Source organism: Peromyscus californicus, unplaced genomic scaffold (genome assembly GCF_007827085.1).
Source record: "Peromyscus californicus insignis strain IS unplaced genomic scaffold, ASM782708v3 Scaffold_5__1_contigs__length_169319896, whole genome shotgun sequence".
Lineage (NCBI taxonomy): Eukaryota > Metazoa > Chordata > Mammalia > Rodentia > Cricetidae > Peromyscus > Peromyscus californicus.
This window is the reverse complement of record NW_026294573.1, coordinates 140264103-140289480: the sequence shown is the minus strand read 5'-3', so window position 1 is coordinate 140289480 and position 25378 is coordinate 140264103. Positions and strand designations below refer to the sequence as shown.

Genomic DNA, 25378 nt, shown 5'->3' with positions numbered 1-25378 from the left:
AGATGTAAAGTACCGGTAAGCCACAAGCCACCTGGCAAGGTATAGATTAATAGAAATGGATTAATTTAAGCTGTAAGAACAGTTAGCAAGAAGCCTGCCACGGCCATACAGTTTGTAACCAATATAAGTCTCTGTGTTTATTTGGTTGGGTCTGAATGGCTGTGGGACTGGCGGGTGACAGAGATTTGTCCTGACTGTGGGCCAGGCAGGAAAACATTAGCAACATGGTTGTTCCTTACAAATCTAAAATAGATCTACCATGTGACCCAGCTATACATGGGTATTTACCTGAAGGACTCCAAGTCAACGGATCTCAGAGATATTTGTACATAAACATTATTGTAGTACTATTCACAGTAACTAAGCTGGAACTGAACTAGGTGTCTGTAAACAGAAATGCATAAAGAAAATGCAAGAAATATGTGTATGCATACACACACACACACACACAAGCACATACACACACATGTGTGCAGAGGTGCATTTATGAAAGAAATTTTGGAGAAAAATGAATGAAGTTATGTTGTTTGCCTGAAGATGGATGCAGCTGCAGATAATCATTAAATAAATTAAGTCAGTGTGCTAGTTACTTTTCTATTGCTCTGATAAAACACAACCAAGACAACTTATAGAGGGAAGGATTTGCATGGGCTTACAATCCCAGAGGGGAGTGTCCATCACCATGTGGTGGGGAAGCATGGCCACTGGAGCAGCAGCCTGACAGTTCACATCGTAAATCTCAAAGCCGGTCCCAGTCACATACTTCTTCCAGCAAAGCCAGAGCTCCTAACTTACCCATATAGTGTCACCAACTGAACCACCAATAATCAGATGCCTGAGAACTTGCGGACATCTCATTCAAACAGCAAAGTCAGTCTCGGGAAGACAAATGCCATGTCTTCTCTCATTCATGGCACCTAGATATGCAAGATGCACAAAATCATGTGTGTGTATACGACAAGAAGAAGCAGAGCGGTTTGAGGAACAGAGAGGGCTAATGTCCAGATTTTAGAGTTAAGATCACTAAGACCATGTGCTTCTTTTTCTTGTGGAGTAAGTCAATAGGAGGCCAAAAGCACTCGCTGTCTGGTAAATTATTACCAGTATTTCTCATGTCTGACTTGAATACAGAATTCTAAGTCTTCATTGGAAAAATACTAAAGGGGATCCACACTTGTAGATTGTGGAAGCATTAGCTTTGTCATGTTTCAAAAGTCACATGGACAACAAGTACAAGGTATTTGCTACGTGATGCATCATGAGGATCAGAGCAAATTTTACATAATGAGTTAACAGAGATAGAAAAACTTAAGTCACCGTCTACTATCACAGAACTAGTCAGTGTCAATAGAGACACAGAAATTCATATCAGTGCTTCAACCAAGGATGTTCTGATCATCTCTCCGAAAACACAGAACTCTCCATCTGTGATGAGAGAAGGAAGCTTAGCATCATTTACAGAAAAGCAATGTCATCATTATCATGCAAGTGGGTCATACAGACGACAGCTTCCTTGTCTTCAGAGGCTCCTCTTAGAAATACAGAGCACTGTAAATGATGGACACCCTCTTCCTCCTTGTCTTCAGAGGCTCCTCTTAGAAATACAGAACACTGTAAATGATGAAGACTGTCTTCAGAGGCTCCTCTTAGAAATACAGAACACTGTAAATGATGAACACTCTCTTCTTCCTTGTCTTCAGAGACTCCTCTTAGAAATACAGAACACTGTAAATGATGAAGACTGTCTTCAGAGGCTCCTCTTAGAAATACAGAACACTGTAAATGATGAACACTCTCTTCTTCCTTGGCTGAGCAGTCAGTTTGATTGAAATATGTTTTCCCAGAAGTCGTCCTTGGAGACATTTTGCTTTTACACTGCAAATAAGTGCTAATTCTTTTGTTTCATGACTTCCTACCTGCCAGAAGATGAAATTTAAAATTCCTTTATTATATAAAAATGCCTGTCTTTCACAAATGCAAAAGTAGAATTTTTACAAAAGCAAAATTTAACAAGTAGTATTAGAAATGAAATTGGATGTCGTGATAGAATGTCAAGTGAGCAAAAACACTGCAGTCCCTGGCTTCTCAGTTAGTGTAACTGAAAAAGAGCCATGCCTGTGCTAAAGATTCTTCATGACTGGTTGACTGAAAAGAACTTCCTAATTATGAAGAGTTGGAATGATGCTGGCACAGAGCCTAATTATCTTATGCTATCTTTAGTCCTCTTAATAGCTACTCCTGTCTTCTGTAGTGGGCCTGATGTCCTAATGTGATTTTCAGTGGTAATGCTGTTGGATAAATTAACTTACCAGGTTAACATCCACACAAACACTAAGAATGCCATTAATCAGCATCTGAAAACTACAGCGGGCATTTCCCCTCTTTTCTGTCACCCACCTATCTGACAGCCCTATCTATGAACCAGAGAAAGTTCTTGAATCATGACTTCCTTTTATTCTGTAACTATCAAAGCTGACCAAACATTATTAAATATTATTTAAGGGCAACCTGGGCCATAATCACTCATAGTTGGCTCATGAATGGGCTACCCATTCCTCCATCTGAGGTGAGAGTGATTTTGCCTGATGAATCTGGGATGAATGGAATTGCAGTAGTAGTGTTCAGTGACCAAACTTCAGCTGGCCTACAAGATTGAAGTTTCATGTAAATCTCCATTAATTTAAATAAAAATGATCTTATCCATAAAAGGATTTTTAAAAAAACAACAGGTACTTTTTACGAACTTTTTAGTTAATTTGGGGTAGGAATGCAAAATCTTTATTCTTTGGGAAAAAACATTTTTCTTATTATTTTATTTTTATTTTATAATTTAATTTAATTTTACATATCAGCCACGGATTCCTCTGTCCTCCCTCCTCCCGCCTCCCCTGCTCTCCCCACCAGCTCACCCCCCATTCCCATCTCCTCCAGGGCAAGGACTCCCCTGTGGATTCAGCTCAGCCTGGTAGATTCGAGGCAGGTCCAGTCCCCTCCTCCCTTCACCCAGGCTGAGCAAAGTGTCCCTGCATAGGCCCCAGGCTCCAAAAAGCCAGCTCACGCACTAAGTACAGGTCCCGGTCCCACTGCCTGGGGGCCTTCCAAACAGTTCAAACTAAACAACTGTCTAACTTACCCAGAGGGCCTGATCCAGTTGGGGGCTCCTCAGCTATTGGTTCATAGTTCATGTGTTTCCACTAGTTTGGCTATTTGTCCCTGTGCTTTTTCCAATCATGGTCTCAACAATTCTTGCTCATATAATCCCTCCTCTTTCTCACTGATTGGACTCCCGGAGCTCCACCTGGGGCCTGGCCATGGATCTCTGCATCAGCTTCCATCAGTCATTGGATGAGAGTTCTACCATAACAGTTAGGGTGTTTGGTCATCCGATCACCAGAGTAGGTCAATTCGGGCTTTCTCTCGACCATTGCCAGTAGTCTATTGTGGAGGTATCTTTGTGGATTTTTGGGGACGTCTCTAGCACTTTGCTTCTTCCTATTCCCATGGGGGTCTTCATTTATCATGTTTTCTTTTTCCTTGTTCTCCCTCTCTGTTCTTGATCCATCTGGGATCCCCTAAGCTCTCTTTCTCCGAACGCTTGCCCTTCATTACCCCCATTCACGTCCAGTTTGCTCATGTAGATCTCATTCATTTCTCTGCCATTGGGCAAACCCTGTGTCTTTCTTAAGGTCCTGTTTTCTAGGTAGCCTCCCTGGAGGTGTGAGTAGCAGTTTAGTCATCCTTTGTTTTACATCTAGTATCCACCTATGAGTGAGTACATATCATGTTTGTCTTTCTGAGTCTGGGTTACCTCACTCAGGATGATTTTTTTCTAGATCCATCCATTTGCCTGCAAACCTCATGATGTCATTGTTTTTCTCTGCTCCATTGTGTATATGTACCACATTTTATTTATCCATTCTTCAGTTGAAGGGCATCTAGGTTGTTTCCAGGTTCTGGCTATTACAAATAATGCTGCTATGAACAGAGCTGAACATGTGCCCTTGTGGTATGATTGAGCATTCCTTGGGAATATGCCCAAGAGTGGTATAGCTGGGTCTTGGGGGAAATTGATTCTCAATTTTCTAAGAAAGAGCCATATTGATTTCCAAGGTGGCTGTACAAGCTTGCATTCCCACCAACAGTGGAGGAGAGTTCCCCTTGCTCCACATCCTCTCCACCATAAGGTATCTTCAGTGTTTTTGATCTTAGCCATTCTAACAGGTGTAAGGTGGTATCTCAGAGTCATTTTGATTTGCATTTCCCTGATGATTAGGGATGTTGAGCAATTCCTTAAATGTCATTCAGCCATTTGAGCTTCCTCTGTTGAGAATTCTCTGTTTAGCTCTATACCCATTTCTTAATTGGACTGTTGGGCATTTTGATGTCTAATTTCTTGAGTTCTTTATATATTCTAGATATCAGCCCTCTGTCAGATGTGGGATTGGTGAAGAACTTTTCCCATTCTGTAGGCTGTAGCTTTGTCTTGTTGACCATGTCCTTTGCTCTACAAAAGCTTCTCAGTTTCAAAAGGTCCTATTGATTGATGTTTCTCTCAGTATCTATGCTACTAGTGTTATATTTAGGAAGTGCTCTCCTATGCCAATGTGTTCAAGACAACTTCCTACTTTCTCTTCTATTAGGTTCAGAGTAATTGGATTTATGTTGAGATCTTTGATGCACTTGGACTTAAGTTTTGTGCATGGTGACAGATATGGATCTATTTTCAGCCTTCTACATGTTGACATCCAGTTTTGCCAGCACCATTTGTTGAAGATGCTTTGTTTTTTCCATTGTACAGTTTTGGCTTCTTTGTCAAAAATTATATGTTCATAGGTGTGCGGATTAATGTCAGGGTCTTCAATTTGATTCCATTGATCCACAGGTCAGTTTTTATGCCAGTACCAAGCTGTTTTTATTACTGTAGCTCTATAGTAGAGCTTGAGGTCAGGGATCATGATGGATCCAGAGGTTGTTTTATTGTACAGGATTCTTTTGGCTATCCTGCTTTTTTTCCCCCCATATGAAGTTGACTATTGTTCTTTCCAGGTCTGTGAAGAATTGTGTTGGTATTTTGATGGGAATTGCATTGAATCTGTAGATTGCTTTTGGTAAGATTGCCATTTTTACTATGTTAATCCTGTCTATCCATGAGCATAGAAGATCTTTCCATTTTCTGACATCTTCTTCAATTTCTTTTTTCAGGGACTTAAAGTTCTTGTCATATAGGTCCTTCACTTGCTTAGTTAGAGTTACCCCAAGGTATTTTATATCATTTGTGGCTATTGTAAAGGGTGATGTATCTCTGATTTTCTTTTCAGCCTGTTTGTCAATTGTATATAGGAGGGCTACTGATTTTTTTGAGTTAATCTTGTATCCTGCTATGTTGCTGAAGATGTTTATAAGCTGTATGAGATCCTTGGTTGAATTTTTGGGGTCACTCATATATACTATCATGTCATTTGCAAATAGCAAAAGCTTGACTTCTTCCTTTCCAATTTGTGTCCCCTTGATCTCCTTAAGTTGTCTTATTGCTCTGGCTAGAACTTCAAGTACTATATTGAATAAGTATGGGGAGAGTGGACAGCCTTGCCTCATTCCTGATTTTAGTGGAATTGTTTTGAGTTTCTCTCCATTTAATTTGATGCTGGCTGTTGGCTTGCTGTAAATTGCCTTTATTAGGTTTAGGTATGTTCCCTGTATTCCTGATTGCTCCAAGACCTTTATCATGAAGGGGTGTTGAATTTTGTCAAATGCCTTTTCAGCATCTAGTGAGATGATCATGTGGTGTTTTTTTCAGTTTGTTTATATGGTGTATTATCGATGGACTTTCGTATGTTGAACCACCCTTGAATCCCTGGAATGAAGCCTACTTGATCATGGTGGATAATTGTTTTGATGTGTTCTTGGAGTCTGTTTGCCAGTATTTTATTGAGTATTTTTGCATCAATGTTCATGAGGGAGATCGGTCTGTAGTTCTCTTTCTTTGTTGCATCTTTGTTTGGCTTAGGAATCAGGGTAATTGTAGCCTCATACAAGGAGTTTGGTAATGTTCCTTCTGTTTCTATTGTGTGGAACAATTTAGAGAGTATTGGTATTAACTCTTCTTTGAAGATCTGGTAGAATTCTGCGCTGAAACCATCGGGTCCTGGGCTTTTTTTTGCTTGGGAGACTTTTAATGACTGATTCTATTTCCTTAGGGGTTATTGGACTATTTAAATAGTTTATCTGGTCTTGATTTAACTTAGGTATGTGGTACCTATCCAGAAAATTATCCATTTCTTTTAGATTTTCCAGTTTTGTGGAGTAGAGGTTTTTGAAGCATGACCTGATGATTTTTTGGATTTCCTCAGTGTCAGTTGTTATGTCTCCCTTTTCATTTCTGATTTTGTTAATTTGGATGCTCTCTCTCTGCCTTTTGGTTAGTTTGGATAAGGGCTTGTCTATCTTGTCAGTTTTCTCAAAGAACCAACTCTTTGTTTCATTAATTCTTTATATTGTTCTCTTTGTTTCTATTTTATTGATTTCAGCTCTCAATTTGATTATTTCCTGGCATCTATTTATTCTTCCTTGTTGACTTTGCTTCTTCTTGTTCTAGAGCTTTCAGGTGTGCTATTAAGTCACTAGTGTGAGATTTCTCCAACTTCTTTATGTGGGCATTTAGTGCTATGAATTTCCCTCTTATCACTGTTTTCATAGTGTCCCATAAGTTTGGGTATGTGGTATATTCATTTTCATTGATCTCTAGGAAGTCTTTAATTTCTTTCTTTATTTCTTCCCTAACCCATTGGTGATTCAGTTGAGCATTATTCAGTTTCCATGAGATTGTAGGCTTTCTGTAGTTTTTGTTGTTGTTGAAATCTAACTTTAAACCATAGTGGTCTGATAGAACACAGGAGGTTATTCCAATTGTTTTGTAACTGTTGAGATTTGCTTTGTGACCAAGTATGTGGTTGATTTTAGAGAAGGTTCCATGGGGTGCTGAGAAGGTATATTCTTTTTTGTTAAGATGGAATGTTCTGTAGATATCGATTAACTCCATTTGAGTCATAACATCAGTTAAGTCCTTTATTTCTCTGTTAAGTTTCGATTCGGCAGATCTGTCCAGTGGTGAAAGTGGGGTGTTGATGTCTCCCACTATTAATGTATGGGGTTTTATGTGTGATTTAAGCTTTAGAAATGTTTCTTTTACATATGTGGGTGCCCTTGTGTTTGGGGCATAAATGTTCAGAATTGAAACTTCATCTTGGTGGATCTTTCCTGTGACAAGTATGTAATGCCCTTCTTGATCTCTTTTGATTGATTTTAGTTTGAAGTCTATTTTGCTGGATATTAGGATGGCCACACCTGCTTGCTTCTTAAGACCATTTGATTGGAAAGACTTTTCCCAGCCTTTTATTCTTAGGTAGTGTCTATCTTTGAATTAGAGGTGTATTTCTTGTATGCAGCAGAAAGATGGGACCTGTTTTTGTATCCATTCTGTTAGCCTGTGTCTTTTTATAGGTGAATTAAGTCCATTGATATTAAGGGATATTAATGACCAGTGATTGTTCATTCCTGTTATTTTTTGGTGGTAATGTGTGTGTACTTCTCTTCTTTGGAGTTTACTGCTGTGGTGTTATCTATTGCCTGTGTTTTTGTGGGTGTATCTGACTTCCTTAGGTTGGAATTTTCCTTCTAGTGCTTTCTGTAGGGCTGGGTTTGTGGATAAGTATTGTTTAAATCTGGTTTTGTCTTGGAATGTCTTGGTCACTCCATCTATGATGATTGAGAGTTTTGCTGGGTATATTAGTCTAGGCTGGCATCCATGGTCTCTTAGTATCTGCATTACATCTGTCCAGGTCCTTCTGGCTTTCAAAGTCTCCATGGAGAAATCGGGTGTTATTCTGATGGTTTTGCCTTTATAAGTCACTTGGCCTTTTTCCTTTGCTGCCCTTAATATTCTTTCTTTATTCTGTACGCTTAGTTGTTTAATTAGTATGTGTCGAGGGTACTTTTGGGAGGGGTCTACTCTATTTGGTGTTCTATAGGCTTCCTGTATCTTCATAGGCATTTCCTTCTTTAAGTTGGGAAAGGTTTCTCCTATGATCTTGTTGAATATATTTTCTGTGCCTTTGAGTTGGTATTCTTCTCCTTCTTCTATCCCTATTATTTGTAGGTTTGGTCTTTTCATGGTGTCCCAGATTTCTTGGACATTTTGTGTTATAATTTTTTTGGCATTGGTATTTTCTTTGACTGACAAATCCATTTCCTCTATTGTATCCTCTACGCCAGAGATCCTCTCCTCCATCTCTTGTATCCTGTTGGTTGGGAAAAAACATTTTTAATCTCCAACTTTCTTTTAAGTAGCCAGCATGAGTTCAGCTCAAGTCAGTTCTCTTTCTTCTAAACAACTGAATGTGTCAAGTTGGGTCCTATTTTTGAAAATGTTTACTGCTTCCAGATTGGGAGAAGAGGTTGGAGATGTTAGGTTTTCCATTTAAATGTTCCCTTATCCTTCATGCTTTCCAAAAGGAGCCTATTTTAAACTAGCCTTTCTCTAAATGAACGGACTCGAAGTCTTATTACTACATTCTTGATTCCTCAAAACAACAACAAACACAGAGAGAAGGTTTTAACAAGAACTAAGAGAACAACAAGTGTTGGACAACATCTGTGTGACCTAGGGATTGACACCTGAGTATTCCTTCCTCCTGTGCAGACTCCCTGACAAAATCTCAAGGGCAGAACTGAGGAATCAGGTACATTAGAGGTTGAGGTAGAAAACTTGCCTCCATTTTAGAAACTTGTCCATTGTGATGATATTCTCTGCAGGGTTTCTGAAGCAATCCTAAATCAGCTTCACAAAAACTTACAGGCCTTGGTAACAATGTTCAATACTTATTTAAGATGAGAGGATAGTTCCTGGTGTTGCATGTGCATTTGGCACGTAAGTAGTGCAAGTGGGTTGCATGTCTGCCCTGGCTGTGTGTCTGTTTCCTTTAGGAAAGGACTGAGAATCTCATTGTTGTATTAACTTAAATTTTCAACATGAAGAGCTGAATACATGGTGAATTAGTCTTTTGCATAAGAGAAATGCTCTGTATTATTAAAAGATGAAGTATTTATTGAGGAGAGATTTCCCTACTAATTGAAGTTCCCAGAAGCACACACTAAAAACTGTTTGCCCTGTGTTAAAGATTTACATGGTCAATTGACTGGACTCAGTGCTCATGGAGAATTAAAGTATTGCAGACCACAGCCAAATTATCCTGAGCTAATTTTAATCCCTATGAAAGCCATTGCCCACTTCTGTGTCTGAACTAAGATCCTTGTGACTATCAGAATATGTAAGATGCATTACTAGCAAAGCCCTGACTTCTACCAATCCTAAAGCTAAGAATGTTATCAGACAGAATCTTAAACCCATAGCAGATTTCCTGGATTTGCTGTAGACCACCTAATTGAGGTCCCCATGAATGCATCTGATGAATGCCTTTTTTTTACTTTCTCGATCTGTAGCTAATAAAACGACAGGCCTCTAGACCTTAGCACAGTTGATGCCATGTTAGAGGCACCAAGGCACCATTCTGACCTAAGAACTCAGCACTTATACAGCCAACACCTGCCAAATCAAAACCAAATATCCAATCCATCACAGTGCATAGTTCTGGGAAAGTCCCTAAATGTTCCAACCTTGCTTTTTGGCTTCTGTAGCCCTGCTTGTTGCTAATTTTTCTTGCTATTGAAGTGTGTCTACACGGATATGTTTTTGTGCACAAAAAGCTAATATTGGTAAGACTCTTGGCTATATAAGTTCCCTGTGTAGCCCCTTGGCCTGTGAATAAAGACTTTCTATTGACTTTAAGAGCCCAGGTGTTCTCTGAAGGAGTTACCTCATAACAATGGAACCAGTTCCACAGTGGAACACAGTATTTGAATCTGTGTCCCCAGACCATGATCACTCATATTTGGCTCCCTAATAAACTAAACTGTCTCTTTTTTCTTTATGAGCACAGAGGTGTGCTGTCAAATTGAGGTGTGTGGGTCGGGCAGAGGCATTCAATGTGAATCACCCGAGATCTGCTTCTTCACTAAACATAATTCATTTTTCTCTCCAGCTCCCACCCCATCCACCCCCATCCCCATCTCTCCAGAAGGTTGCTTTGGGAACAAGATTAAAAGAATTGTCACACAACTATGTAGCAGAATGTCCCATTTCCCAATTAAGGAGCAATCTTCAGAAAGTATACACTCATAATTATATGTAGGGATGAACTATAAAAGTCATTTAGACAATTAAATTGCTCATCTATGGCCAGGCATGGTAGCACACACCTTCAATCCCAGCACTTGGGAGGCAGAGGCAGGAGGATTTCTGTGATTCTGAGACCAGCCTGATCTACACCCTGAATTCCAGGACAGCCAATGCTGTATAATGAGATACTGTATAATAAAAAAAATTAAATTTTTTTAAAATGTTCATTTGCATCCATGTGCATGCCATTGGAAAGATAGGAAACATATATTGCTGTTTTGCAGCAGGTAAAAGTCTAATTAAATTAGAAAAAATTGTCTTCCATAAATTTGATGTGGAAGGGCACATGCCCTAACTGTAGGATAGGATGACGTACAGTTACACAGTAACAAGAGCCTTGTGCTGTGGGATGGTCTGTATGGCAAATGTGTTGCTGATTAGTCAATAAATAAATCACTGATTGGCCAGTGGCCAGGCAGGAAGTATAGGCGGGACAAGGAGGAGAATAAAGCTGGGAAATGGAAGGCTGAGTGAGAGACACTGCCAGCCGCCACGATGAGAAACAGCATGTGAAGATGCCGGTAAGCCATGAGCCACGTGGCAAGGTATAGATTTATAGAAATGGATTAATTTAAGCTGTAAGAACAGTTAGCAAGAAGCCTGCCACGGCCATACAGTTTGTAAGCAATATAAGTCCCTGTGTTTACTTGGTCGGGTCTGAGTGGCTGTGGGACTGGCAGGTGAGAGAGATTTGCCTGACCATGGGCCAGGCAGGAAAACTTAAGCTACAGCCTTGAGCTTTCTATCCAGATCTTCATTAGAACTTTGATCAGTCATTTTCCCTCTCTTACACTGTTTGCTCATTTATAAAGTAAAAATAGTGGTATGTAATAGTAACTTCTAGTGAGCAACTTAAATATGTTCACTAAGGTTCATAGTTGACCATAAAGCATAAAACGTCAAAACCTTAGGTTTGCACTATTAGAAAATACCATCAAAATATAAATATCATAACCATGCAGATGTTGTCAATGAATGTAGACAAGCTCTTTTAGCTTTAGTAATATTCAATAACTGTCTCAGCATAGGATCTTCTAAGGGCAGACCCCTAACCAAAGAACTTGAGGACAAGTAATGAGATGAGTTCAAGGGAGGAAGTAGAGGGAGTATCCAACACCATCAAGAAATGGAGTGTGCAAGCTGCCTACTGTTGGGGGCCATTGAGCTTACTCTTTCTGGAGGCTTTCCAAAAGCTTATAGAATAGTCCTCAGAATCCATCCCAAGAGAATGGAGAGGGTTCTTTGGGCATGTGGCTTCATTCCCTGATCTCAGCCTCCAAATTTTTCTTATGACTGTGCTAGAAGAAGCCTTGGGATAAAGAAGGCAGACTCTGAGTTTGGCAGGAAAAGCAGTCAAAATGCTAAGGTCATTCACTCTGCAGGGAACTCAGGCACCTGCCTGTTGTGCAGGGAGTAGAGGCCGTACACTGTGGCTACTGCTGTAAGGAATTAACGGTGAATCACAACAGGAAGAACCTCTGAGAAAATGAGAACGTCCATGTCCTTACCCAACTTTCAATCTGGAGTGTGGAAGAGAGAAGAGAAGAAAAGCAAGGAACATACTGTCTTCTTATCCCCCATGCTCAGGTTCCAGGCTCTGTAAGCTTCAGAGGGAAAGTGAGTGTTTCTATTTCAGTAATTGTAAGTTAAAAACCACTTTTAGATGAGGGTGGAAGACATACATAGGATCAGAGAAAATTCCAGAAGGAGGAGGAAAAAGAAATCAATTTGAAGATGAGAGCACCATGTATATTTGTCGGGTAGATGGAAACCAGGGCTTCTCAACTCCCAGGGCTCCCATGTATGTTTGTTATGTATGTTCCTGTGATGTGCAGATTCTCATTGATCTGCCAGGAACATGAACCACCTTAATTACTGGAGAGACTGTTTCATGGACAGATGAAACCAATATTTGAACCTATGGTCACACTTTGGCAACTACTGACTCATGAGATGATGAAGAGCTGGATAAGCCATTTGAATCAAATCAAAGCAACTCTATAGGGCAAGGGAAACATCCTTCTCCCCTGCAGTCTTTGACTCCCACAAGATTAGCCAAGTTCATATCCATGTTCCCCTTGAAAGTAAGGCAATGGAAGTTCCAAGATCTGTGAACCACAATAACCTTTTTGTTTATAAATTGATTATCTCAGCTATTTCATTATAGTGATGGAAAGCTGATTAAGGCACAGTTTTAATCATTTTTATCCTCAAAATAAAAATAGAAGCTCACATGTATAAATGTGCTACAAAATCTCTAAACCACCATAATTAAGCCAGTCACTGTCATTTGCCCTACACAGCTACATCTCAGTGTAACATCTGGTCTCTCGCCTACAGAAGAACCCATTTGTTTAAATAAAAAGATCAAAACCCTCAAAATACTTGGAATTTTCAACTACAGCAGTGATTGCATCTCACTCCACTCACAGCAGCCCAAGGAGCATATTGTGTTGGTTCAGTGGGTGCCACAGATGCCCCTCAGCAAAGGGGTGTCTCCATCACCCAAAACCTGAAACACAGTGCAATCATTAGTGCCTGCTCATGCCAAGGCAGTGTTTCCATTTACTCCACCTAAAGCATTTGCTGTGTGTTCACTTATTCCTTGCAGTTCTCTAGAATGCAAACTAGAAGCTGCTCAGGGCTTTCACTGAAGATTATACCATACAGAAAACCACCGTATATATCTCCAAAGAGCATGAGAGTTCATCTGGTAACTGTGCTAGGAGTGGAAGGCAGCACAGTGTGAGGTTGTGTTAATGACATCATAACAGGAGTAACCATTGTGAGGTATGTGTGTGTGTATGAATGTGTGTGAGTCTGTGTGTATGTGTCTGTATGTATACTGTTTATATGTGTGTTTGTGTATAAGTGTGTGTGTGTTTTGTGTTTAGTGGGAGGAGGTTTTGTATATTTAAGCACAAAAGCACAAAGGGAACATAAAGAATTAATCATAAAATACAGTTCTTGTATTATGACACAATGAGCCCGCAAGTTTATATTCCCATGAACATCCAAAGGGGGGTAATTTTTATATTATAATACCTTGCATTTGTACAATGTGTTACAGTTTGCAAAGTGCCTTGGTGCATTGCTTCATTTGCTCACAGCAGGACTCATATTTCCAAAGAAACAGCCTAGGGCCCTTCTCAGTGGAAATGCATGGACACTTAAGTTACTAGACACCTTGTAGGTGCAACTCCACTGTCTTCTAACTGTCTAAGGAGCACCTGGACTGAACAAGTCCAGGGCATCGATACCAAATACTACAAAAGAGAGGACCACAACCTGCTGACACCTGGGACATTTCAGACTTCGATGCCTCTTTCATTTACTGCAAAGGATGGAGACTCCAGGAGGCAATGATCAGAATACCCTATCACAGATGGTGAACCCTTTTTTCATTCATGTTTTGGTGTCTAAACTTGAACTTTCATACAGAAAACAAAAGAAGCATTGGCTGGCCTAGACCTCACTATGTAGACCAGGCTGACCTCTAACTTTCTAACAGAGATTTGAATGCCTTTGTGTGGGCCTGTGGAGTGCTGGGATTAAAGAAGTATGGCATCATGCTCAGCATTTTTGGAAACAATATTTTTTACTCTTTGAAAATGTCGTACATGCAAGTATTTTGATCATACCTAACACTACTATCTCTTTCCAACTCCCTCACCTCCAGGATGCTGCAACTCTAATGAGAAATCCCCAACCCAACTAGTGCTGACCATTTATGTACATGGGTGTGTCCTTCCAAGTTCTCATTTAATCCCAGCTCTCCAGTAACATTTACCATCCTGACAGAACTACCATCTACATGTACTCCCTACTTAGAGACTCGGAAACTTGAAGGGGTTAAAACATTTTGAATGTATTTGTAAATGATACATAAAATAAAAACTGTATATAATGTGAGGTACTGTGTAATGTTTCAGCACATGTCATGTTTAAGTGTGGTTAAACAGATCCCCTTTATACATTACTGGTTCTTGAGAGTGAAACCCTTTCTTCTAGTGTTCTAAAATACACAGCGTATTTGTTATCTACCATCACCATGCCATACTAGAATATCTTACTCCTTTCTTACTATAATTTACTACTGTGGACCTTTTCCCACCCATCCCCGCTCTTCCCATGGCCTTCTAGTAGACATCTGATGTCAGAAACCTACTGAGGAAATGGTAATGATCTTGGGTGTTCATATCACCCAAGATCCTTACACTAAGGTAAGAAAAAAGGCAATGTAAAGTAGTTATGTTACAAACTAGTCAGCTGACAATACCCACAAAGGATAGAATGATACTAGGCACAGTGCCCTCTCTTCATGACTTCTTGACTCACAGCAGTTCTCTAAAGCCTGGCTTCTGGAACCAGGCTCCAGTGAAGTGGTGAAGTTACTTCGCAGGTAGTAACAGGGCTGGTACTGGGAAGTGGCATTGAAGAGGTTACTAATTAGTCTCAGTGGGTTGCTGGAAGGAGCCTATTTACCTTCAGGCATGATGAGAACTGCCATCTTCAAGGCACAGTCTCTGTGTCACCCTAAGTTTCAAAAATCTGTCAGATGTGAGGAAAGAAAATTTGCAAATATATCCTTATTAGGTTTTCTGTACCCTGATAATAGATTTCTCCACAGATGCAGTAAGCCCGATCAAGCTGAATTGAAAGAGTAAACGACCAGTTTTATTTGGGCAAAGCAACTCCCAAGTGACCCTCCAGCCCCCAGAGATTGAGGCAGGAGAAAATCACATGGCCGATCTAAGGGAGGGAGCTTACATACCCTGTCGGCCCAGTGATGACGTAATGACCACAAGCTAGGTTTGTGCCCAATTGTAACACTTTAGGGCGGAAATTGAGCAGCTGGCAGCTTCAGAGGAGGAGCTGCTGAGACCACCAGGAATGCAGAACTGGGCTTTTCAGGGGTTCTCTGAGAGGGTAGGTATTGGAGAGAGAGGAATGACTGGGGTGAGCTGGAGGCTTGTTCCAGCCAAGCAATCCTGATGCTCCATAGCCTCAGCCCCAGGACCAAAGAACACTTTGGATTAACACTGCCATTGAGAATCAGGGCCACAAACCCTTGGATGAAAGCTCTTTTGGGGAAGGATAAGTCCTGACTGGGCAGCCTCCTCAATTCTCCACATCAGAGAGGGAACATGTACTTCTAGTGGACAAAAGTGATCTTTGCTACACGTGGCCTCTCCACAAGAACCATGGGCTCTACTATCCTAGAACAGAGTGTGTTAGTCAGGGTTTTCTGTTGTTCTGATGAAACACCATGGCCAAAAGCAAGTTGGGGAGGAAAGGGTTTATTTCATTTACATTTTCATACCACAGTTTATCAAAGGCCAGAAATTGGAGGCAGGCACCGAGGCAGAGGTCATGGAGGGGTGCTGCTTACTGGCTTGCTTCTCTTGGCTCACTCAATCTGCTTTCTTATAGAACCCAGGACCACCAGCCCAGGAGTGACCCCACATCAGTCACTAATTGAGAAGAGGCCCCACAGGCTCACCAATAGCCTGGTCTCATGGAAACACTTTCTCAACTGGAAACCCCTCTTCCCAGATAGATGGCTCTGGCTTGTGTCCAGGTGATACTCTATGTGTATCAACTCACTTAACCCTTTCCAGGCTGTAAGGAAGTTGAAATCCAGAAACTATGTCATTTAAAGTAACTGGTTTTTACCAAAGTTCAGTGCTGGGTGGGCATCAACACTAACAACTTAGTGGCCCTGAAACCAGAGCAGAGCTGAGAGCTGCAGACACAGCAGTGCTGGCTCCTGGGCCCCTGTGTCAGGGTAAGGTGGAGCCAAACTCACGGTCTAGTATAAGCATGCGTGTGATGATTCTGTTTTCTTGGGTTTTTAGCTATTAAGTAAGTAGTTCTACCGGTGTATTTACACAGAACTGGTACTTTCCTTGAGAAGCATTCTCCTCAGGCTCACTCTCCTCCCTTCAGGACACTGCTGCTCCTTCGCTCATTGCCTGGTGGTTACTGTTAAGTCCCAAACACTGGGACAAATGGCTTAGGTTCCTATTTAACATATCAAAACAGACCTGACCACCAGGTTCTCCCAGCGTCCCTCAGTCCCTACCTGTTATAGGATAAGGCTAGCATACCCCATACTCTACTCCCTACCCAACTCTCCAACCCAGGGTTTGGGCAGCCCTCCCTGCAGAGGCTCTTCCCTATACAATCCAGCCTTTTTGGTTACCTGCCCCTTTTCTTTACCTTTGCCCTCTTGGGTGCTACACCTGGTTCCTCTCTCTCCCTTCTCCCTTCCCCTCCACCTCTCCTCACATGGCTTAGGCTCATGTCCACCCTGAACCCTCCCAGATGCCCCTGCCTCTGGCTATGCTCTCCCTTTTATCTACAATAAACTTCCTCCTCCACCATACCTAGGCCACCATACCTAGGAGCAGTCATGTCCTTCCCTTTTATTTATTTTTTTTTTATTCAGTGACCTTGCCTTGCCTTCCCCTGCCTCTGGTAACCACACCCAGAGAATATCTTCAATTCAGTGAATTGCTGTCAGCATAAAGTGACAGTGTTCAGCTGGAACAGTTTGCCCTGCAAAAGCCCCATTCCTGCCTCTCCAAACCCCATCCCTTCAGAGAATCTCCAACAAAGAAAACCCACCAAAAAGCGCAGTTCCACATTCATGGCGGCTCCTCCCCACAAGTTACCAGTGGCCCAATCCCCACCTAAAGTGTTATAATTGGGCACAAACCCAGCTTATAAAGGACATGTCATCACCCCTCACCTACAGGGTATGTAAGCACCCCCCTTTAGTTTGACCATGTGTTTTCTCCTGCCCCTTCCCCCCCACCTCGATCTCTGGGGGCTGGAGGACTCACCCAGGAGTTGCTTTGCTCAGAATAAACCTTTTTATTACTTTTTATTCAGCTTGATTGAGCTTACTGCATTGGTGGAGAAAAGTATTATAGTGTTTTTACAAAAAACCTATTGTCTTAGTGCTGGAAGCCTGGTAGGAGCTGAGCCTTCCTGGCCAGGCAAACCCAGTGCCCTGGCCACATGGGAGGTCACTCTTCTTTTTATCTGCCTCTACACCATGCCAGGTCACACTCAATACATTCCCAGAGCAAAGACCATCTTTATTCAACTTTATTCATGGGAACTTTGTGAAGATGTCCTACCCAAAGGCAACCCTACACTCACTGCTTGACCCCAGGCTATAGCAGTGGATGTGGGTGGGCAGGGCAGAATGACCACACAGCTGCCATGACAGGCTTACAGGCCCAGACACAGTTTCTGTGACAGGCTTACTAGCAGGCAACATCCAGGAAGAGCCATAAGCTGGCCCCACCCAGGGAGGGCCTGCATCTAAGGGGAAATAACAGACATTCCAAACATTCCCCCCACAAACCTATACCCTAGATAAATGTCAGCCAATCTGGGTCCTGAACCCGGAACATCCCCTCACCTCAGCCTCTGCTATGATAAAAACCCCACCCTGCCTGGGCTCGGGGTTCTCTTCTCTCACCACTGCATCATACAGACAGAGAGACCAAGTCCCAAGCTTTAAATAAAGGCTCTTCACTTTTACATGTGGGATTTAATATCCATGGTAGTCTTCTGGGGGTCCCTGAAATCTGGGCATAACATTTGGGGGCTTGTCCGGGATCCCTCAGGCCCACTGGGACCACTGCCTATAGAGCCTGAAGCCATCCAGTAAGTTTTCTATGTCTGTGATTACTGTGTTTACTTTCGTGTTTTTTTGTGTTTGCTTCCATTTGGATATTCTTTTGTACATGGGTCTTTTGGCCTTTTGGACAAATGTTGAGTATCCTAAGGTCCTTTGGATGGGTTTGGATTCCTTTGGTTGATTTGTATTTGAATTTGGTTTGTATAAGCAATGCAGGTCACTCCCATAGGACTGGCATGAGGCCGGTGTCTTCCTTTTGGTTTTGCCTCCAGGTCCCAGGAGAGCTGTTTTTCGTCTTGTGTGTTGTAATTTTGTTCTTTTCCTGACTTACAAAAACTGTAGACTTTTATTTTAGGATTTTTGAGTTGGTCAGTTGACACTGTTTCCTTGGGAAAAAGTTTGTTTGCCTTTATGTTGGAATGTCCTGCCTATATAAATGTGTGAATATGTGAGAAATGTAGCCACAAGTATGTGTGTTTTATGCCTGGGCTTATGCATGTATTGTGACTCCAGATAAGAAACTGTACACAGACAGCCTATGGGGTCAGGTGGTCAGCAGAAGGGACAGAGAGTCCCTTTGGTTGAAATTGTACAGACTAAGAGTAAGCCTAACACCCATTGCTTCCTTGTTCTTTGACCTGGAGCGCATTCAGCAGTTCGCAGGAGAGTGCACTGTTGTTGTGCTGTACACCATATGCTGTGCATATGTGTGCATGTAATTATTGTTTAGAAAAACTTGTTTTAAAGAGCAACCACAATGACTTTCCACCATCTTGGCTGGTGACCTCATTATGATGTAGGCAGCCATCTTTTACTAAGGTTATAAAGATCTATTCAGATTAAAAAAAGCTAACTTAGAGATTTACACGTAAGTACTTTTTTCTTTGCTAAGTATTCAACAGCAAGCTTTTAGAAATTTTAAATAAATGGCAACATGTGTTTGATAAATAAGGTATTTGATAAATAAGATACTAAAGCTACACGTTAATGTTTTTATACACAAAAATATACTTTGCTCTGGTAGCTAAACTTTGTAATTTATAAGTCACCCAGGTGATAAGGTGATAATGGTTTTAAAGACATGAAGGGATCACAGGGAACAGCTGATGTTTGAAAATGTATGGCAGGGCTAGAGTTCTAAAGAGAGTCCTATTGCAATGGTGGACCTTGATAGTTTTAGAAATGCCAGGGCCAGGTGATAGTCACCAGAAGCACCAGCCACAATGAAATGGAGCAGGCTGTGATCTAGAAGGCAAGATATGTATATACTGCCAAGGGTAGGGCCAAAGAAATGATCCAAGTCTCTAAGTAAAAAAGCAAAATAATTGTGAATGAATCCCAGATATTGAACTTTGGGATTGTTTGCACTCTGGAGCTTGGTTTTGCTTTATACAGATTGTGATTATGCCATGTTTTATACCTCTGAAAATAAAAGAGCGTACTTTATTTTTGATATTGCATTAAAACATTTGAGAGATTTTAAACCACTTTAAAAATGGTTTTTAAAATGTTTAAATTTATAAGGCTATGGGATATTTTAAGTTTATAAAATGTTCTATATTGTTAATATTTGGACTTAAAATAAAAGGCTGAAAATTAGAGTCACAACCATAAGCACCAAATACTAACCAGAAACTGAGATATTCATTTCTTGTGATGCAGCAAGACAATGACCTAAGCAGTCTGGCAAAGTGCTTGGAACAGTTTTTGACTCCATGAGTTAAAAAACCTTTTCACAGGAGTAGCCTAAGACTACCTCTATGTCAGATGTTAGCATTGAGAGTCATAACAATGGCAAAAGTGAAGTTATGAAATAGCAATGGGAAAATTTTTATAGTGGGAGATTACCACAACATGGGGAACTATATTGAAAGGTCAAAACATTGGGAAAGTTGAGAACCAGTAGCTTGGAGAATGTTTCTCCTTACTTAAGGTCTATTTAGGCTTAAGAATATATGTCTAGCCTCTTTGTCTTTTCTAAATTTGTTAAACTTAAGCTATTTGGATAAACTGGAGCTTCAGTTGAGAAAAAAAATTTAAGGCTCATACTTAACAGAGATAAAACTACAAAGTCCCTTTCCCAAGGTCAGGCAGGCATTTAGATAAAGCTCCCATTCCCTCAGGGGCTTGGGGAAAGTTACTGCTTGCTAAAAAGGGAGTCATCCTCCTTATCTCTGGCAAAAGGAACTTATGGCCCCTCCACTAACATATGGTTATTTTGTTTTGCTTTCTTTATTGAATCAATATTTGATACTAGAAGAGCTTTAATTCAAAATCATTTTTAAGGCTACTTATTATAGACTGTAAGAGAACACAAGTAAATAGTCAGTCATCTTATAAATAATCAAGTTATTTAATTATAGTCATACTAAGTACTGATGTAATTAATTACAGGGATAAGCTTTACTTAGTTCCTTGTATATGTTTTCAGGGTTGAGCCTAAAACAAATATTTAGAAATAAAGTTTGTCTATTGAGATATACCTGGACAGCCCTCAAATACTTCAGAGATCTGCAGAATATGCCATTTAAAATGTTGATTTAAAAGCTTATTACATCAGACAGACTCCCAGAACCTAGTAGTGACCCAAGGTCTCTAAAGAAGATCACACGCTGGGCACCACAATAACTCCACCTGGATTATGGCAATGCTGACCACAGGGCAAGATACCCCAATGCAACTTGTGCCACCAGAACCCTGCCCAGACTGTGGGCAAGCAGCAGGACATTGGAAAATTGATTGCACCCCTTTTTCCCTAACCAATTAATATCATTCTTTCCCATGTCTCTCTTCCACAGGAAAAACTCTCTTCTTATGAGCCTGGTAGCCAAAGTTATAATGCTGTTCTGAAGCTTCTGCCTCCAGTGCTATGGAGACCTGGCTATGGACTGGTCACTGTCATTTTTTATAGATTTGGAAGCTGCTTGATCTGCACTCAAATTTATCCTTCTCAGATCTCTGATACTATTGATGCCTAGGCTAGTTATGACTTTGTCAGTTTGGCAGCATCAGACAACCAGATCCTTCTATAAGGCTATAACCAGCTTGTTAGCTCATTTTGAAGAAAATGTTCTAAGATATAAAAGTTTAAATAAGTCATAAAGGTTTAATAAGTCTAAGGATATGAAAGTTTAGAAGTGTTGAGGATCTCAGAAAATGGTTTGATGTAAATGCAAGTTAAAAAGATATAAATAAATAATTTAGATTATAAAAAATATTCCTGATTCCTTTCCCATTCTATGATATAAAAGTTCAGAGCTTAACATTTAGTAGAGTTCTGATAAACTGGTAGAGCAATGACTACTTACTGTTCAACATTTTAGATTTGCTTTGATTATCATCTAAATATAAACTTAAAAGTGCTTCTCATTAGGCCAAAAAAAAAAAAAAAACTCTGTCCAATTTATACCGAGCTCTCTGGACAGAAGGAAAATGTACATGCTTTTAACCCAAATCTGTAGTTCTTGCTAGGACTCAAAGGTATGAGTCCACTTCTGCTGTTTTACAGATACCCATTATCTGCCTTGTCTACGATATGGATTTCAGTACAGATTGATAGCACTAATGAATCTAAAACTGTTATGTCATTTGTAGGATAGTTCATATAGGCCTCAGAGGATTAAACTTGGATCTACTTCACAGAGGTTGAAAGGACTCCAGATAAGTACAGTTTAAATTTTCTCCACTTGTCTATTCCTAAGGATAATATTTTTCTCTTTCCTAGTCTTGGGACTCGTGCCCTTCCCAATTACTAAGACTATGGGCTTAAAGTTCCAAATAAGTTCATAAATTTTAATTTCTGTTCCTAATTTAAATTTGTCTCAACAGGTTTCCACTTGGCTGGCAGGCACCTCTAAGTTTTAATTGCTGACTACACTGCTCTAGATGACTACAAGCTCTGGACTTGCTAAAAGCTGATGTAAACCAGTCCAGTCAATGTGATTGTTCCCTGCCTCTACAGCTGGGTCAGATAGCCACATGTTTCTGACAGATACCCCATTGCCCAACCTTTGACTAGCTTTTCAACCTTTTTGGGCCCTGACAACAGCACCCCAGTGTCAGCTTGTAGCAGTTCCAGAAGAGAATACGTTGTCCCTTGTTCCCTGCCCAAAATAGATTGAAATACTAGGAAAAAAAAAACTCCTTTGTATAGGGGGAAAAAAATGTCTAACTGTAATGCCCATTGACATACCAGGAAAATATCAATTGATGATTTATTGACGGAAATGGTTCTGCAATAAGAAGAGATACTTGGCTTTCTTTCTGCAGAACCAAAGAGGTATTATATGGCATTAAGAAATTGTTATTTCTATATAAATCATTTGAGATTACAATCTGGCTATACTCAGGGATCAGAACTGCAGGGCCTTAAGAATGGTAATAGATGCAAATGTCACTGCCCTGGAGAAATCTGTTAGTTGATGGTTGAATATCCTTGAACCCCTGGGCAATTAGGGCTCATGATTGAGTCTTGTCATTGGTAATTGTGAAATGGGGAATGTGGAGAGCCCAGGGCAGCTTGACTACACAGCTATATGACAGGCTTAGAGGCCCAGACACAGCTTCTGTGACAGGCTTACTAGCAGGCAACATCCAGGAAGAGCCATAAGCTGACCCCAACCAAGAAGGGCCTGTATCTAAGGGGAAATAAGTGACATTCCAAACATTCTCTGCACACACCTATACCTAGACAAATGTCAGCCAATCAGGGTCCTGAACCCTGGAAATCTCCTCCCCTTAACCTCTGCTATGATAAAAATATCCCACCCTGCCTGGACTCATAGCTTTTGCTGTCACCCCTGTGTTGGACAGAGAGAATAAGCTCCAAGCTTGAAATAAATGCTCTTCATTTTACATATAGGATTTGGTCTCCTTGGTGGTCTTTTGGTGGTCCCTGTGATCTGGGCATAACAGATGCACTGCTCTAGTCTTAAGTCTCTAACACAGGCTTGGAAATGGGCAGCTCCAGGTTGAAACCTGATCCTCAGTCACCCCTGGGGTGTCTACTACAAAATTTATCAAAACTGGGGCTGTCTCAGACCATGTGACAAGTGGTTTGAGCGCCATTATCCAGGGTTTATGAGCTCTGCACTCATGGCCCTCCCTCTTCCCTGCTCTGTTTGTCTGTCTACCTGCCTTTCATGTCTCTACTCAGAGATGGCCTTTCACTCTTTCACTCTCCCCATGCCCTAATAACCTCCTGCACTAACTCTGCTGTTCCTGGTGTGTTCTCTTAGTGGCACACCTTGACAGGGCCCATTAAATGGTACCCACTTTGCCTTTTTACTCACTAGGCTCTCCTGGTGTTTGGTCTGGTCTTGCTGGGATTCTACTCACAACAGATCTGTTCTCTTTGTTTCTGTCTGTTGTATTTTTAAAACAGCTGGAAGGAGTCACACCATACAACATGGCCCACATAGGAGGTTTATTGAGGGAAAGGGGAGAGAAGGGCCAGAGAAGGGGGCAGGGAAGGGGGCAGAGACCAGTCGCTGGGGACAAGAGAAATAGAAAGGAGATGGGAGGTGGGCAAAGCCCACCTTTTATAAGGAAACATGGGAATGATCACAGGAGTTGCTCTTAGTGGCTGCAGCTGAGGTATATTCTGTCAGGACCCTAAGGGTAGGCCAGCACAGATGCCTAAATGCTAACACTGTCTGCTCTCCCACCCTAAACTGTATAAATTTCTTCTCCTTATGTTTATTACAAAGTGGGAACCAGAGTCATAGACGCTGGCTCTTCGTACCCATCACATGACTATTCACCCTTACAGTGTCTGCTGATCTGGCCCTCAATGAGGTATGTATGGATCATTTGTCTGTGACTGAATCTAATTCTAAATTTTAGAGTCTGATTCTTCCTACATTACTTTCCACATGGACACCATGTGTACTTGTTTGGCTCCCGCAGCCTACTGGACTCACGTGGACATCTCTCCTGCTCGCTCCCCTCTCCAAGCAGCCTGGGAAAGCCCCAGTTTAAGCTCTAGCCCCCTATATTCTCCATGTGGCTCTGGCTTTTGCAGCCTACAGACCCACATGGACACCTCCCTTATCTTCTACTCCTTTCTGACTTCTTCTCACCTTGCAGTCAGACTATAGACCCACTATGCTTCCCTCAGTTTCTGCCCACAGTCCTGCAGCTCATTTTCACTCTCAACGTCCTCTTGGAACTTATATGAAAACACTTGCACACTGTCCCACTTTGCAATTCTCTTTCTTCCTCCATGGACTTAGATTTTATTACAACAGCATGGCCTCAATACAAATCAATGACCAAAATTGGCGAACTTGTGATTTCTGAATTCTCACAAATCATTAACAACTGCTACTGCCACAGACAAAGGATCACCAAATATTTTATATCTAAACTTATTCTGATACATTTCCAAAGTCTCTTATCTCTAAGGCTATAGTTCCTCACTCCTAAAAATCTGTTATTCCTAGGGTTTCTTGCATGCTGCTCTATACTGTAAACTCTTATTTCAGGATTTGTAAAATGCTCCTCTGGCATGATTTAAAAATTTATATAATTTGTAACAAAGTCTGTTTCCCATGGAAAGTTTTGTTTTTCTCATTGTTAGTAAAGTTCTATTTTGTATGGGTGGATAGATCTGTGCCTATATGTTTTCTTGTGGACATGAGAGCCACACAGAATTACTTCAGGTTCAGTTGGGTGTATAAATGTGTATGGTCACTGCATGCTTGTTTCTTACTGGTCTTGGATGCCTGAGTTTATATGTTCCATGTGTCTTGGTGATAGATAGCTCAGCTGTTACTATTGCAACTCGCTGTCTGGGCTCAGAATCTGCCTCTGGGATTTCTGGCCACTGAATCTGATATAACGACAGAGATTTAAATATCATTTGGGTGTAAGTAATATTAAAGTCATATTATGCTGTTTTATCATATTAAAAAAACAGCTTATGGAATTTAGTATGGTTAAAAATCAACAATAGATTTCCAGGATATTTTGTATTAGGATGGATTTTTATATAATTCCTGTCCTGTCCTGAAAACAAGGTTTATAAAAGATACGATTTAAAACAATGCTGGTTTAATGAGGTATCAAAGTTGCACCTCCATGCATTCATATATAAGGACGTATCTTGCTGGCAGCCAGATTTGTAATATAAGAGTAATCTGCTTGGTATTGATTTTAGAGACACTGAATTGTTTACACTGTTGAAACTTGGTTTTGCTTTCCACAAATTATGGTTGTGCTCTATGCCTTCAATCATGAAATAAACACTTAGGACCAGAGCTGAATACCAGAGACTGAAGTATTCCCATCTTATGACACAGCAAGATGGTGACCTAAGCACCTGGCAGAGTCTCTCTGCCTAAGGTCTATTCAGGCTAACAAAGACCGAGTTAGGAATTTATGTCTAACCTCCTTGCTTTTACTAACATTGTTAAACTGTAGCTAGT

The 25378-nt window shown here is 40.9% G+C and overlaps 1 long non-coding RNA gene across 1 annotated transcript in view; it reads right to left on the bottom strand.

The window, feature by feature from the left end:
* The window catches only part of LOC128096942 (uncharacterized), a 267925-nt gene that overhangs the window by 39105 nt on the left and 203442 nt on the right, over window positions 1-25378 (bottom strand). Inside the window, exons 3-4 of the long non-coding RNA XR_008213774.1 lie at window positions 3134-8297; window positions 796-1916 (exon numbers count right to left, since the gene is read on the bottom strand). This is a non-coding gene — a long non-coding RNA (uncharacterized LOC128096942). The remainder of the gene's footprint in view (window positions 1-795; window positions 1917-3133; window positions 8298-25378) is intronic.